General features: G+C 46.7%; 1 long non-coding RNA gene across 3 annotated transcripts; it reads left to right on the plus strand.

Annotated features, from left to right (window-relative positions):
* Positions 1–522: 522 nt before the first annotated feature.
* Positions 523–4,243, plus strand: LOC118176913. 3 transcript variants are annotated; one of them, XR_004755567.1, is made up of 4 exons: positions 523–537; positions 1,082–1,185; positions 1,927–2,002; positions 3,419–4,243. It is a non-coding gene; the product is annotated as an uncharacterized LOC118176913 (long non-coding RNA). The 3 variants fall into 3 exon arrangements; XR_004755568.1 differs by lacking the exon at positions 523–537 and adding an exon at positions 593–729; XR_004755569.1 differs by lacking the exon at positions 523–537 and adding an exon at positions 914–993.
* The last annotated feature ends 11,027 nt before the right edge of the window (positions 4,244–15,270 follow it).

The raw sequence follows: 15,270 nt of genomic DNA on the forward strand, positions 1-15,270 counted from the left end.
TGCAGTAATTGGGCTGCATATTTGTCAGGCCTGTATTAGCATTGCTTCAGCCAAATGCTAATGGCCAGTCCTGCAGTGTATCCCACCAAGTCTCCCCATGCTAATGCAGTTGCATTTTTGTCACTGGTTTTGGGTTTATTTCTCGTGTGAATGGGAGAGTTTTGACAAAGCGCTCGGCAGGCCTGGCTCCTGGCCCTGCCACGGGCACTGCCCGAGCTGGAAGGAGGATGGGACGGGGGTAAAATGCTCTGCTCTGGAAATGATGCCTGGGAGCCATGCACAGTCAGGACAAGATGATTAAACCACGCTAAATGATTAAAAGCAAGATTCAAACCTGACCAGCAAATATTTCAAAGCTTCTAATACCTGTTATAAAAACAATTTCTCAGGTGCCATGCCACCGTAGCTCAGCACTGGCCCCACAGACCACACCTGAGGGAAATTTCATCAGAACCAGACCCCTGCTTCAGTCAAAAATACCTGGGGTGCGTGAAGCCAACAAAAGACAGCAGGAGACAGAAAGGAAATAAAAGAGATGTAAATAAATGAGTGGGGGGGGGGGCGGGCAGGCCTCCAGGGCTCTCCCCTCCACAAGGCCCCCCCTCACCTCAGCTGTGAGGCAGCAATGGGCAGGGCAGGACGTGGGTATGGCTGGTCAGTGTGATGGGACAGCCCTGGGTCCCTGGGAGAGAGCAGAAATAGGCATGGGGAAAGGCTGCGGTCCCTGAGGTACCAGCTGGGGGATGGGGACAGGGCTGTCACGGGCAGCACCAGCACAGCTCAGGCCTGGTGCTGGGGCTGGAGCAGACATAGAGCCCCAGGGGGCTAGGTGGGGTCCCTCATGCTGCTGTCTTCACTGTGTTAAACTTTACTTGATGTCTTCTGGGAGGTTTGGGTAACAGGGTGGAAAGCGTAGTGCAAGCCTGGCCTGCACCCCATGGAGCATGGTGTGGGCCAGGGAAAACGCTCTCTCATAAAACCAGCAAAGTCAGAGTCATCGGCGCTTCCCTGCAGTCCACTTCGCTCTTATGCCTACAGCCTGCTGTGCTCTGCAGAACCTATCTGGTCTCTTTGTTTGCAGACTGTCCGTCAGCAAATGGACCAACACTACTTGCAAGGAAACATATGGGTCACTGTGGGATCCAGCACTATGACCCTGTGACTGCAGGGCTGTGGTCGGATGCTGTATCGGGACACTTTTGCTCTGGCCAAAGTTTGTTCTGAATGAAAAACCCATCTTCCACAAATGATTGGAAAGCAAGAGGAAAAGCTCTGAAGCCCACCTCTAGGAATATGCAGAGTGTGTTGAAGAGAATATTCATGAGTACTTTATTTTCTTTATACCTCCAGCTCTAAAACTTGGAAGTGAAATTCAGCCAAATAGTGTACAGCATGGTGAAGAGAAGAAGAAAATGATTTTGTGCTCCCCGAGTTCAGGTGGGCTGCAGGGTCACAGATTCTGAGCCACTGGAAATTAAATTCCAAAACTCATCAAGCTAAAGTAAAATTCCTTGCAGGGGTGCTGTAGAGCTCATTACAAGCAAAGATCAGAGCAGTAGAATTTGCCATTTCCCTCACAACTGCACTAACAATAGGTCAGAAAAGGAGGAAATAACTTCCAGCTCCTATTCCATAATGTTTTCGTTTGTCACTTTCAATACCCTCAGGCTTCCAACCTTGGGCTCAGTATGAGAGCTGCTCAGGGCTGCTCAGGCATGTTTTCAGCTGCGTGAGCAAATGCCCAGGCAGAAACCTGCGTTCAGGGGAGACTTCACCACGATAGCCGAGAGCGTGGAGAGAAAGGACAAAGCAGCCACCGCATGGGATGGAGCTGGACCCATTTCATGAGCCCAGGAAGCAGACTGGAAAGATTAAAGTTCTTACATCTAATCCCAACTGAGCAAGTTGTACTTCTTTGTTTACTAGGAAATATGCTGATTGCACTGAAGTTTCTGAAAATATGGAGAGAGTATGTGCTGAACTGGGACTCTGCTGAAGGCAGGTATGTAACAACATAACAAATGTATTAGAGTTACTTCCATACACATTTGATCAAAAATACTTGTGCCACTCAGCCCATTCTTTACTGCTGTGCAAGGAATGTTAGAGTATGGAGGGCTTAGAGATTAGCATGCAGGGATAAGGGATGCTTATGGAGAGGAACAGTGCCAAGGAAGCAGCACTGCCATGGCTGGTACAGTGCAAAGTCACCATGGATCTGGAAGGACTCGGTAGGTTGGATGTCGTGCTGTACCTTCAAGGCAGTAATGATTCAGGCCACATCAACAGTTCAGGCATTTTCAGGCTGCACATAATCTAATGAGCTCTTACGGGCTGCAGCCTGTTCTACGTGGCTTCATATGGGTGCTGGAAGCCCCCTGTTCTTTTTTTGCCCTGTTACCGTTGACACAGTGCTGGACCTGTCCTGTCTCTTTGAGCACATCTGTTTTGCAACTAGGAAGAGAGACAGAATGCCTGCCTCTGGGCTGCCTGCTTCTCAGAGTACCTCGTGTGGCACCTCAGACCACCTAGTCACAGAAAGCACACTGCCCAGCAACTCCCCATAAGCCCACGGAAAGCAGGAGCCATCCTCTCACCCTGTGTGTGCTGTAGGGGACCTAACAGAGACAAGGTTAGGACACAGCAGTCTCAGGTTCATATTCCAGGAGATGGCTTTGCACCCAGTAGGTTAAAGGTCTAGTGAGGGAGCAGAGCAACACTATATAGCTCGCCTTCTGAGGGGTCAGTACACGAAAGGAAAGAAGTGACAAAATTCTGCAGAAGAGAGAGCCGTGTTCCTCTGACAGACAGCTCTTAAAAAATGGAGGTGGCTGGAAGCAGGTGAAAGGAGATGAATTGATGGTCAGAGTCCAGAGGAGACTGTCAAAGGAGCTTGATAAATATAACCCATCATAACATCAGAGGCATATGAATGAAGGACGTAAAAGCACGTTGTCTAAAACTCAGCCATTGTGAACACCTCCAAAGCACTCTCTGCCTCTCCCTCAGTGTTTTTCACCAGCTCCATTCCCAGTTTGCCTAGTGGAGAAGGGAAAGCCGCTTCTTAACAGATATCCCATGTATCCCCCAGAAGTCCTTTTTCAAGCATCATCTCTTTTCCTGCTCTCCCTAAGGAACAAGACAGGCAAATTTTTTGTTCTCTGTATTTCTGTTCTCCTACCAAGGGCCCTCACTGGGAAAGAGGCCCTGGATCCAAAGTGGTCCTTGCTAATTGCACGGCCTTTCTCTGGGCTAAAGATTGTCACTAATTTCAGCTGACCCCTATTATTAAGTGTTCTGTATGCAAATGTCCTCTGGTTGTCACCTCTAGTCTGAGAATGTCCTAGTAAGAAGAGGGTCTGCGTGCATCTCTGCAGGGGACAGATAGTAACACAGTTTGTTCATATTCTGAGGACAGAGACATCCTGCCAAAGTGGTGGTGTGACCAGGCAGGAGGGGTAAGGCTGTCTGATCTCCTTGTCCTTGGTACTGGTGCATGGAGTGGAGATCTCAGAGCATGTTGGCTTGGAGATGGTGCTGAGAGGAAGAGGACAGGAGGAGATGAAGAGCCATCAGCTTGGCTAGGGGAGGCATGGGGAAGTTCCTGGCTTGCAGCAGGGAACAGCTCACAGCCCAGATGAGGAGCTGACAGACAGGGAAGGACCCACAAATAACTTATTTCAACTCAGGACATCAGGTATAATTTGAAAGGAAGATTTGTGTTTGTGACTATAGTTAATTTCACTAGTCTTGTTCCAGTTTATTATTTTTGTGTTCTAATAAAATGCAGCCTCAGCTATTAGGAGCCTTTGGTATTCCTTGCTACATTTATTTAAAACAACAATAATGATAACAAACAAACAGGAACACAAAGGTTTCAGCCCTGGGCTCTGGGATTGCTGCTGCCTGCTGTGACAAGTGCCCACATTCATCCTGGTGCTTAGTAACGAGCAGTGAGTGTGGGGTTGGAGTTATATTAGTGATTAGTTTATGCCAGCATAAACTAATGCTTTATTCTAGTACCCTCTATGCAAACTTTGAGGTATATGTGTTCAGGCAGATTTTTTTCCAAGGAAAGACATCAGTATTCCCCTTGTCCAAATGCACTCCTCAGTAAGGAAAGAAGATGACTCTCTGTCCCAGGGGTGCATTAACTATGGCACTCCTGACATATCGTCCCTGGATCTCGCAGGCTTAGCTGGTCAACACACAACCCACACAGAAGATCCTGGCTTTGTGTAAAAAAATATTAGCACTTCAGCGTGAGGTGCTCTTTTGGTGCTTGGCACTGACGTAACACTTCTGCTAAATGTAAGGTCCAGAAGAGTTTTAAGACTGTCTTTCAAAGGAGGCCTCACACAATGTCTGCTGTTCAGGAAGGTTGCTGGCCGCACCCCGTGTACCTATTTGTCACTGGACAGATTCCCTTGTTTGTGTCTAAGCTCCTGCTAGGCAGGATCTCTGGTTGCTCCTACAGAAATGAGCTCCTCAATGAACAAAAGAAACGTCTCTTTTGGCCTGGAGCTTGGGAATGCTGCATACATGCACAGCACACCACAGACTCCTACAATTCCAATTACATTTTCAGCCAGCGCTTTCTCAACACACCTGCTGAAGACTGGGTATCTCAAATCTGCTCTATGGATTGGACAGGTGAACTTGCTCAAAACCATTGATTTAATTGGAGATCAATACGCTGAAAATGGAACTATCAGTTTCTGCAAAGTGTGACATACAGTGGCATTTAAGTTAGAGCTAAGTAGAATTGCTTCTATTGCATGTGCAGAATACTAACAGGAATTGATTTCACCCTGCAAAGGCCTGTATTTGTTTATTCAATGGCAGAGGGATTTTTTTTTATTTTTTATTTTTTTGGTGGTTGTTTCTGATTTTGAATGCTTTGCCTAATCCTCTGTTTGAAGCAAATGAGATGAAGAATCAGCAGACCCTGTGTAAACTCAAGCCAACAATGTGGGGACAAGGAGGATTCAGCTCCAAAGACAATGTTAGAAGCTGGAGTCCAAAGCAACTTCTGCATTTGTTTTTTCTCTCTCTCTCTCTGCCAACTCAGTGCTCTCACTGAGGGGAAAGCTGCTCCAGCCATGCAAAGCAGGAGGGTAGCTTTGCTTTATGTGTGCATCGTAGAACAATGTACTAGGGCAATGCCTGCTCTAGACAAGCTGCTCATAAAGGCATCTGCCTGGCACTACACATCTTGGGGGTCTCTGCTGGCCTCTCAAGGCTCCTGGTGTGAGCTGACATAATGGCACCTTCCAGTTTTCCTCACCTCTCACAGAATTTTCCCTTCTGGAGGCTGCAGGAAGGGTCTGACAATAAAAACCTGCATAAAACCTGCTTGAGACAGGTCCTTTGACCACCCAGGGAGGAGGACAAATGGCTGCAAATGAGGGAAGCTTTAAAAATGCAAACCACATGTTCAGAAAGTGAGCAAACCATCAACAGGGTCAGAGGTCTAGGACTGAGAAACAGATTTCTCAGCTTTCCCATCTCCACCTAGTCCCAGCTTGGATCAGCAAGGGTTTGAGCCTGCAGAGTATCTCCTGAGCACTTCTTAGGGCTACAGGTCATACAGAAGAGTTTTGCAGGATGCGTTATCACCATAAAAGTCCAATCCAGTGCCCCCTGGGGTTGGCAGAGAAGCTCCCAGTGACTCTCTGGAGTTCTTGCTGGCCGCAGGCCCGGGCCATTTGCTGGAAGCTCAGAAGCCATCAGCATATAGTGGTGCTCTCAGTTTTTTTTTTATTATATTCATTACAAATAAGCTACCATGATCTGTCTGACACCCCTGATGTCCAGGCCAAGAATTAACTGAGCCCAAGATGCCAAACTCCCGTCTTGGTAAGGAGATGATGCATTCAGGTAACAGCTCAGGCACGCAGAGGGAGTCAGAGGGGAAGCTCATGTCGCTGCTGCTGGCTTTGCATGAACAAAACCAAAAAGTGGAACTCCCCACTCACAGGGCACTATTCACAAATCCTGAAGACAGCTGCTTGTATACAGGGGAAGAAGATGACTATGTCAGAAGATATTTTTTCTTCCTCATCTAAAGCTGATTTGTTCATCCTTTTCTTTTGTTCATTAAATAGGGAAGAGAAGCAGGTGGCAACACTCTGGTTTGACAAATGCTGCAATCCAGAAGGGACCCATTTCTTCACTCAGTAAGGTTTGTTTCCCATGCCATGTCTGTTGCATTGTGTCCCTTTGTCCTCTAAGGCTATAGGGGCTCTTGGACCCCTACCTGGGTTGGACAGTTACAGAGTAGGAGTAGGCACAGCTTTATCTCATCCACCTGGGGACTGCTCAAACCTCACAATAGATGCACCTCCTTATCTGTGATTATACACACATCTTTCTCCTGTATTGTGAGACTCAAGGAAAACATGGGTTATTTTTTGCATCCCCTGAGGCTGGAGTCTCACTCCATTCACTCTCACAAAAGCCTGGAGTCACTCCATTAGTTGGGCTAATTCCAGCCTGCCCAAAATCAGAGGGGAGCCAGGCACTGAGTGGGCTGCGAGCATTCCTCTACTGTCAACAGTCAAAAAGAAAGGAATAAACCTCTTGATTATATCCCTAACATGACACACAGCAATATTTTGCAATAATCTTGCTCAAAGAATTCTCCACAGATGCTTACTCTGGTGTGAGCTGCTCTGCTGATTCAGTTGCTGTCATGAATTTCCATAGCTCAACTCCCCAAGAGAAGAGAGACATTAATGTCAGTGCCAAAAAATTCATACTCAGATTCACAGCTTTGGCTTGCCAGGGATTTTAAGGCCAAAATGGACCATTATGATTATCTGGCTTGATTTTCCTGATAACCCAGGCAAGCAAAGTTCACACTAAGATTTCTACATCAAAGCCAGTGACTGGCAGCAGAATGGGTGTTGGAAAAGGACACAGGACCTCAGTTCAAAGACTCCGTATCCATCTCTCAGTAACCTGAGTCCATAATCTGACTACCACCACGGCCCAAATGTGAACTTTATTTCTATTTGGATATATCTAGCTTTTACATATAGCAAAATTGCTGTTATTTGCTGGATTTAGGGGGTATTTTCTACTAAATTACATAATTCCCTGCATTCACAAATGAACCTACTGTTTTAGCAGTTATGGATCATATCTGCTTGTCAAGAAAGGAAATTAAAACCTGTCATTTTACCTGACAAAAGATGAGTTAGAGGTTGCAGCTCTCCAGAGCCAAGTACAAGGACACTGATACATAAAGCAATGTTGAAATTGTAGTAGCAATGCTTCTGTGGTTGCTGTGAAGATCATGATTGATACAGGTGTAAGCCAATGAAGGAAAAATGATTGATATGTTTATTATTTGAAGATCAGTTTCAACCATTTTGACTCAGCCTTAAATGCATTAATTTTTATTTCCACTAAGGAGACACTGCTCAGCTGGTTGAATTTGGAGGCTCAGGGCTCTGACTCTGAATTTAGAGAAGGTCCAGCTGTGAGGGGGATGGAGTGTTTCCCAGTGAGAAACGGTCAGGCTTTACAGCATCACAGTCTGTTTCTGTAATGAATAACATCTAGGAACAAGCAGCAGCATTTTCTTTCTGAATGGGATATTGTTTCAAGAAAAATTGAAATAGAAAAATGAAATCTCTTTTTTTTTCTTTTTTCTTTTATACATTCTTAAGGGTTTTTATTGGAAAAAAAATGCACGATGATCAATATGAAATATTTTGTCAGACCAAATCTGAGTTTCACAGTGGGGGGAAGAATAAGTAAATTTGGGTTAAAAAACGACACCTAGCAAGGGTCAACTACCCTTTTAATTTCCCACTGTTGTGCCCTCTGGGCCACTAATCAATGTACAGTTACCAGGTGACCTTCCCAGGTTTTTAAGACAGTCATTTAGGAATTCATGATTAATGCATAATCTTCTTCATGAAGCAGTTGCTGCTGCAACACCAACATACTCACAAAGGTTAGTCAACTAATGAGACTTCATCGCAAAACCTGTGAATGAGAGGGAGGAGGGAGATGATTTATTTAAGTGGGTAAATGTCTGTAAACAAAAGAAGGCATCTTCTTTTAAGCAATTCCTTAATTTATTTTCTTAAGGAAAAAAAAATGTTTGGTTTCCTTTAAGGGTAACGTATCTATGACAGGATTTCTTTTTAAATGCTATTTTGTTTAATAAATCATGTAAATTCCAGCATGTAAACTAGAGCATTACAGACAGGCTTATAAATAATTAAAAGCTTGCTTGCATGCAGAGGGAGAAAATACCAAATTCAGCAAATTGGACAGGAAGCTGATTGTTTACCCTCATGAGGAATAGAAGGTTTGATCCTAAAATGCCTGTAGGTTTGCTGGTGTAAGGAGAGAGGTGTTTCTGTGTTTGGTGTGCTGGTCTGAGATGGGGAGGCTACTATCTTTTGAGCTGAGCTAGTAAGTCTGTGTTAAGGCTTTGCAAGGAGGGGTGATAATGTAGCTTTCCCTGTGTTTAGGGTTTTTCTGGGTGTGTGTGTGGGGGGTGTTTTCTGATACTCTTTAACTCAACTTTCCGCTTTGGGAGCGATGAGGGGTAGGAGAGATGAGTGGCAGGGTGCTTTAAAGACCAGTTTTAAGTAGGAATCGTTAATAAATATGCTAACTCAATCAGCTGTCCAAAAAAAACCTGAGTGTGTTGTTTCAGGGCATTCTCTACAGGCTTTTGTAAAGTAAAGGGAATAACGGTGATTCTTGTAGTGATGTTGCCTTCAGAAATGAAATCTTTCAGGACTTTAGAGAGATCTGAGTAGGAAAAGCTCTTAGAAATATCTGTCTGTCTCAGAAACCATGAAGAGCTTTAATAGGCTTGAATTTCAGGCAGGGTGGGTTTTGATATTGTTGGGTGAAGTGTTAAGTCATCTAATACGTAAGCCAAAGATACTCAAGTTTTCTGTGATGCTGGATCTTGTTCTCTCCCCCTGGAGCTTCTCGTCTTTGAACCTACTGTAACAGTAGCCTCTTATCTGGGTGATAACAACAGCGTAGGGAGTTACATAGACAGGAGGAAAAAATCTGCTCTGCCTTTGCAGGGCTTTCTGCATAAATGCCTCTAGACACATTAAAGTGAAATATGCCAGCCAGAGGTGCTACCTCTGCACTTAAATTGCAGTGATGTGATTTATTTGTCAGAATCGCAAGGTGCTACCAAGCCACTTACTGTAATATCTCAGTGAAAATAATAAAATTATCAGGAAGCAAAACACATTACAAAGAAAAAGTTGCTGCTTCCTTAAAAGTCCTTGGCTGCCCCAGCCCCCTCTGACCAAACGCTGTTATTGCCTCTTAGGAAGCAGCCGATGGCTCTGTAATGCATGTGCATATTATTTGTACTGATTGAAAGCTGGATGTGGGGATAAATCGCTATATTATGCCAGACTGCCTGTAAAATGGGTTGTTCTTTGGGAAAAATAGCATCTGTGGGCCGAGCAATGTGTCTTTGGTCTAAGAGTTGGATCTCTCACCATGACAAAGCTTTGCATTTCCATAGTGCCAAGTAGCTAAGGATTTAAAAGCAGTATCTAAACATTGATTAGCTTGTGGCTAATTATGGAACAGCCTGGTAGGTCAGTGTTAGTAGCTGCTGCCTGTGGAGGACAGAAATAGGATAGTAGGGTGATCTGGGGATAGAGCAAATATCTGGCAGGGCTGCGATAAGAGCTCGCACCTGCTGATGCCTGGTATGTAATCTCTCCTCTGCTTTGCATACCTCTAGCTGGAGGGCTGCAGCACCCAAAGCTGTTTCTTGGCCTCGGGCACCTGTACCGGGTCCCTTGATGGAGGCAAGGAGTCACAGCAGAGGAGGGCAGTGTCAGGATCCTTGTGCTCCAGGTGAGGAGATGTAGCTTATGCAGAGTCTGTGTCTCGTTTGCCCCAGTGTAATGCCTTCAGAGTGCCCTTTGCATAGTTCTTCTGGTGAATACTCTTTTGGGGGAGTCTTGCAGTGCTGAAGCCAGTACTCTGGTTACGTAAATACCCATAGCCACTTCTCTGTGCAGCGCTGTGCTTCCTCTATTCCCTCCTTCCACCTGCTCTTCCAAGGGGACCACAGTCCTCCTAGCTAGATCAGTCTGTTGCTATGGAAATCTTTGTCACAAATGAAGACTTCACAGCGAGGCAGAGGTATTAAAACCAGACATTTACATATGCCTCTGGCTCCAGGGGGATTTGGGTCTTGTCATTTGCAGTGAAAGATGCAGCTGCTTTCCCATTTCTCCCTGGGTGGTGCTGGCCAGGGAGGCACAGGGAGGTGGTGGGGCCATATAGAGACACTGGAGAAACCTCCCCAGCTGTGCTGCATGGCCCCCCCATCTCCCTGTTGCTGTGGGGGTCAGCAACTAGTCCTGCAGCATTAACACCTCTTCCTCAAAACACACTCGAGCTTTTCCTCGGAAGTGCTGTGGAGCAGGAATGTCAGCAGCTGATGGAGCGAAATCAGGGAAGAGCATTAGAAATAGATATGTAGGGAGGGCAGCTGCTGAACCCGAGCACACTGCGGGGGCATGCAGCCTCCTGAATGTCAGCGTGGGGGATTAAAAGTCCCCCCTGGGAAGGGGGCTAGGGGTAACAGGAGTAATCCAAATATGCCATCTTCATGTAACTTCCCCCTAAGCGTTGCTAAGTTTAGCAGCATTGCTTCCAAGAAGAACTGCTCATCTAAATCCCAGGGCCTGGCTTTGAAAATTTCAGCACATCCCCTGTACTGCAAAATCAAAGCTTCTTCCCTGCTGAATGCACCTTTGATCAGAACTGTAAGAAATATTTGCAACCATGTGAAACTTGAATGATTTGGGGTTTCATTACACACTTGAAACTCAGACCATTTTCATCAAAGGCATTGCTAAGGTTCACCAGCCCTCTAACAGAACCTTTGATGGTTTATGGCTTGCATTTTGTGTGTAACTCACAGGTTTGCTAGACTTTCTTTAAGTGAAACTAGCTGAAAGTGGCTTTGACTGCGTTTTGAGAACTTGGAGTTACAGAAAAAGAAGCCAGCCAAATTTTGTTGCATTTACAGCTGCATGCTATAATCTTAACATAAGGGGTAATTCCACTGGAACAAGCACTCAGAGGTTATGATTATGCCTGGGTGGGAGTGTGGTAGAGAATACCGATAGGGCTCTTGTACCCTCCAGGCTGGGGATCCTGTTGCAGCAGCTGGACATGGCATTTCCAAGTGCCAGGTTTGCTATTTCTTGGTGCTGGCAAGTCCCTTGTCCTAGCTCAGCCTGGGGAGCTGCCCTCCCTCTGGAGCCCTTTGTGAGATCCCTGTTTCTGGGAACATGGGACTGTCTGGGGTCCAGCCTGTCCTTGAACTGATTCTTGGTCCCCAGCCATCTCTGATGGTTCAGCCCACCAGCGTAGCCGCTACTGCCTGTTCCCTTGCCTTTTTACTGGTTTCTGTGCCTCTTCCCCCTGCAGCCACCAGCTCCAGGCCAGTGAGCTGTGACTTGGTACCGCTTGCAGAGGGCTGTGCCCTCCCTGTGGCCATGAGGTTCCTTCTGGATCAGCTGCCTGGACCAGTCCTGACTATGCTCATCCAAGAAATATTCTGGTCCAGGTAAGCAGGCCTTCCCTGCTGCTCTTAATCACTGGAGGGGAGAAGTCTCACTGAATACAGAACGCTCCAGCTACAGCGTTGGCCTGGCCAGCCTCCTGAGCACTGCTTTCCTGCTAACTTTGCTAACCTGCAGTGAGAAGCATGAGGGAAAAACAGCAGCTTACAATAAAGAGCTGGAGTACATGGATGGATGTTAAAATGGCCATTTGCCTGGGCATTCAGTGTGTGTGTTATGCTTGCAGGTGGGGGTTGTCTTCTAGAAATCCCTGAAGCAAGCATTCAGAGCAATGTTCCCTACCTGGCACCATTTGGAAAACCAAGTCAGAGCAGCCGGGGTCTCTGCTACGTGTTTCCATTACAGCTTTTCCCTTCATGGATCTAACTTTCATTTGGATGGCCTGGAGTTTGTTTTAGGTTTACCCTTTGTCCAAAGGCACAAACCTGAGGAAATAGCGATGTTGCTCCTCTCTTCCAGCTTGAAAGAGAGCTGGGAGAGTTACCTTTACATTACTTTTGCAAAGACGTCTCAGGTAGAAATGTTTGGATGCAAACTTGCTCTGATTCAGTTGAAATAAGAACCTTTGAAAATCATGCATATAAATAGCAATGGGGCAAATGCTGGTACTGTGCTGCTGGTTGTGCCCCAAGGGATGCCAGAAGCATCCAGCACCTTGTCTGTTGTGTAACAGGCAAGTTCTATGCCATGCAACTTGACCATCCTCAAGATTTCCTTATCTGCTACAAGCAAACTACCACCACTTTGTTTTAATTAGGTGTGTGTGCTTAGCTTGAATCAAAGCATCATGCTTTGAAACACAGCGTTTGGTTTTAAGTGTGACCTGAAGAGGCACCTTTTGGGTACTGGCAGTGCAGTGGGGACATGGTGTGCTCAATTCTCCGTCTTTCTCCATTTTTTTGACCATCTTATCTTACATGAGGCAGTTGCTCCTTGTCTCAATGAATGCTGCAGGAGATTACTGCACAGTTCACAGCACTTGTCTGTGGTGAAGAGCAGAGCTGTAAATAAAGCCCAGGGGAAGCACAGCAGCAGGCTGGATCAGGAAGCAGAGGGTTCTCTGGTTTTGGATTCCCCTAGAGGTTGCTCTTTCCCACAGGGAAGGGGGAGGACAGGCAGCTGTAGCAGGGGCACCACGCAGCACCCCTCTGATGCACAGCTGAAGACCTCCGGGCTATTTCCCCAGCATGCAGGCTGCTGCAGCAAAGGGAGCTGTTGCTTTTTGGGGCCAGCTGAGAAACTGGTGCCTGCTCATGGTGCTCATTTCTCCGATGGTCTCAGAGCACTCAGGCCCTGTTGCTAAGCCCTCCTTCCTTGGCTGTGCCTGAGCACAGTGAAACAAGCAACCAGATTGCCCAGGGCTGGTGGTGCTGCATCTAATGAGGGCGTCAGGGATACAACCTCCCTGTTGCTGCTGTTAATGCACAAAGCAGACAGGAGCAAACCTGATTTGCATCACGTCACTTCAGTTCAGCTGAGAGCGAAGCAAAGTCATGTGTCCTCATTAGGAAGCTCAACAGAAAGGGATGAAAGTCATGAGGGACAGTAAACTCTGCAGGGCTTGTTTAGTTAACATGGTTACAGCCAGCCTCTCCATCTCTGCGCGTGTCCTTTTCTCCGATTACAAAAATGCTTTTCTGCTTTATGCTTTTTTCTTATTTAATACATCAGAAGGAAAACTACACTGATTAACTCTTCTCAGCACTGCACGTGTGCTGTGAGTGACCGCTGCATCGCATCATGGCCAGACAGAATAAATAAGAGGCAAGTGGCAAGAGGTAGGCTAGGTCTCACACCAAAACACATTCAAAGCTGAATTTGAGTCTGCACTGGAGCAGGCAGTCAGAAAATACCATTTGTACCTTTGTCCGTGCAGGGCACAGTTTGCCTGGTGGTTCTCCGCCTCCCCAGATGTCAGAGGAGAAAGATGGTGCTTGGGGAAGCCAGGTCAGGGATACACATAATGGACATGGGCAAAAATTCTCTCTCATCCAGAGAATTTTTTTTTTTTTTTTTAAGGCAAGTTCAGGCTCCAACTGCATCTGAATAAGCTCCCTGTTGCTCGCTTCCAAGTTAACATTTGAAAGAACTCTAAGGTGAGGTTTTTGTGTGCTGGCTGTCCCCATCAGGTCTGCAAAGCTGGGCATCCCCAGAGTCAGGAACCTGTGGAGGTGCAGCAGGCTGGGAGAGCGCTCCATGAAGGCTTTGCACATGGTGCTTGTTGAGCACTGGGCTTTGAGAGGTGCAGTCTCTGCAGCCGAGAGCTGTCTGCATGAGTGTGCTCCTGGCCCAGCCGAGCTTCTCTGCCTTAGGGAGGCCCCTTCAGGAAAGAGGACTTCTCAGGGGTGTTGGTACACACACACACGTAGTACGCAAGTATTATTGTGGAGGCACGTTTTGTTTGTGCAGAACTGGGAGTCAGATGGCGATAATCATTCTGCAAATTTAAGAGCGCGGGGAAATGGAAGCAGCAAACGTGTAAGTAGAATGAGGGTCAGTTGTGAATCCAGCTGATCTGAAGTGGTGAGACAAAGGGACAGCTCTGGTGTTCCCTCTGGGATGCTCTGCACACACTGGGATGTATGAGGGAGGGTCACTGTGACAGGACTAGAGGTGCAAGGGCATTATGGGCTTCTTAACCTGACAAGAAACACCATCAAGAAGGTGAGAGGGCATAGGAAGTGGTTTAGTATCCCAAATTAAAAGTTCAATGTGGGGTTTAACCTACACATAGTGACACTTCCTGTCACCTGGCTAGTGTGCAAGTTTGCTGAGCTGATGAGATCAAAGGGACTGGCCGCCCGAACAGCAGGCCTGCTCAGTCACTGCCTAGAGATGCAATTTGGCCAAGCAAGGGGTGAGGGAGTAAGAAAGGAGAGCGCTGCTGAGGAGTCATAGAGGGAGAAGGTCTGGTGTGCAGGAGGGAGCTGGTGCTACCAGAGGTGATCCCGAGATGTCTGGGATACCATGAAGGGTGCTAAGGCTGATCAGATTCACGATCTGAAACTTGAGACTAGGAGAGAATTTTTGAAGAAAGATGATAACCTAGAAGGTGCATTTACTGCCGACGCTGTGTCCCAGAATAACAAGGGAAGTCTATGCAAGCAGCAGCAAAAGGCAGTAAGGATACTGCACGATATTGCATGCATGCGGGCTGCAAAAGTGGGAGAGGATGCTCAGACAGCCCTGTGTAATCCCATATGTGACAGTTCAGGGCCAGGCCGCTCCGAAGTGTACGGCTTATAGCTGCGCCAGCTTTTGTGTGGGTGTGCACGCATAACGTGCATCCAGATCAGCCGCGATGCGTGTGTATGGCTCCTACCTCGTGTGTGCAAACCATATGGCAAGTGAGAGCAAGTCAGCACATGCATTGTCAAGAGGACAGTCAGAGAAAGCAGTCCTCCCCTCCCCGCATGAAGAATTTGTGCCCTACCTTATGCCAGAAAAGAGAGATTCAGAAGGAGCTAAGAGCAAAGCAGCAGGTCCATTGGGAAATGAGCGCCTGTCAGACTTGGAGATTAAATGGAAGCACGACAAATCTAGATTGTTCCTGCCAAAACCAACTTTGATTACTTTATAATTCAACATGTGTTACCAGCTCCTATTATTAGAAAGCCAAACTTACTCCACTGTGGGAAGAGGCTGAGATGGAGCTTTCTAG

This window comes from Oxyura jamaicensis, chromosome 20 (genome assembly GCF_011077185.1).
Source record: "Oxyura jamaicensis isolate SHBP4307 breed ruddy duck chromosome 20, BPBGC_Ojam_1.0, whole genome shotgun sequence".
NCBI lineage: Eukaryota > Metazoa > Chordata > Aves > Anseriformes > Anatidae > Oxyura > Oxyura jamaicensis.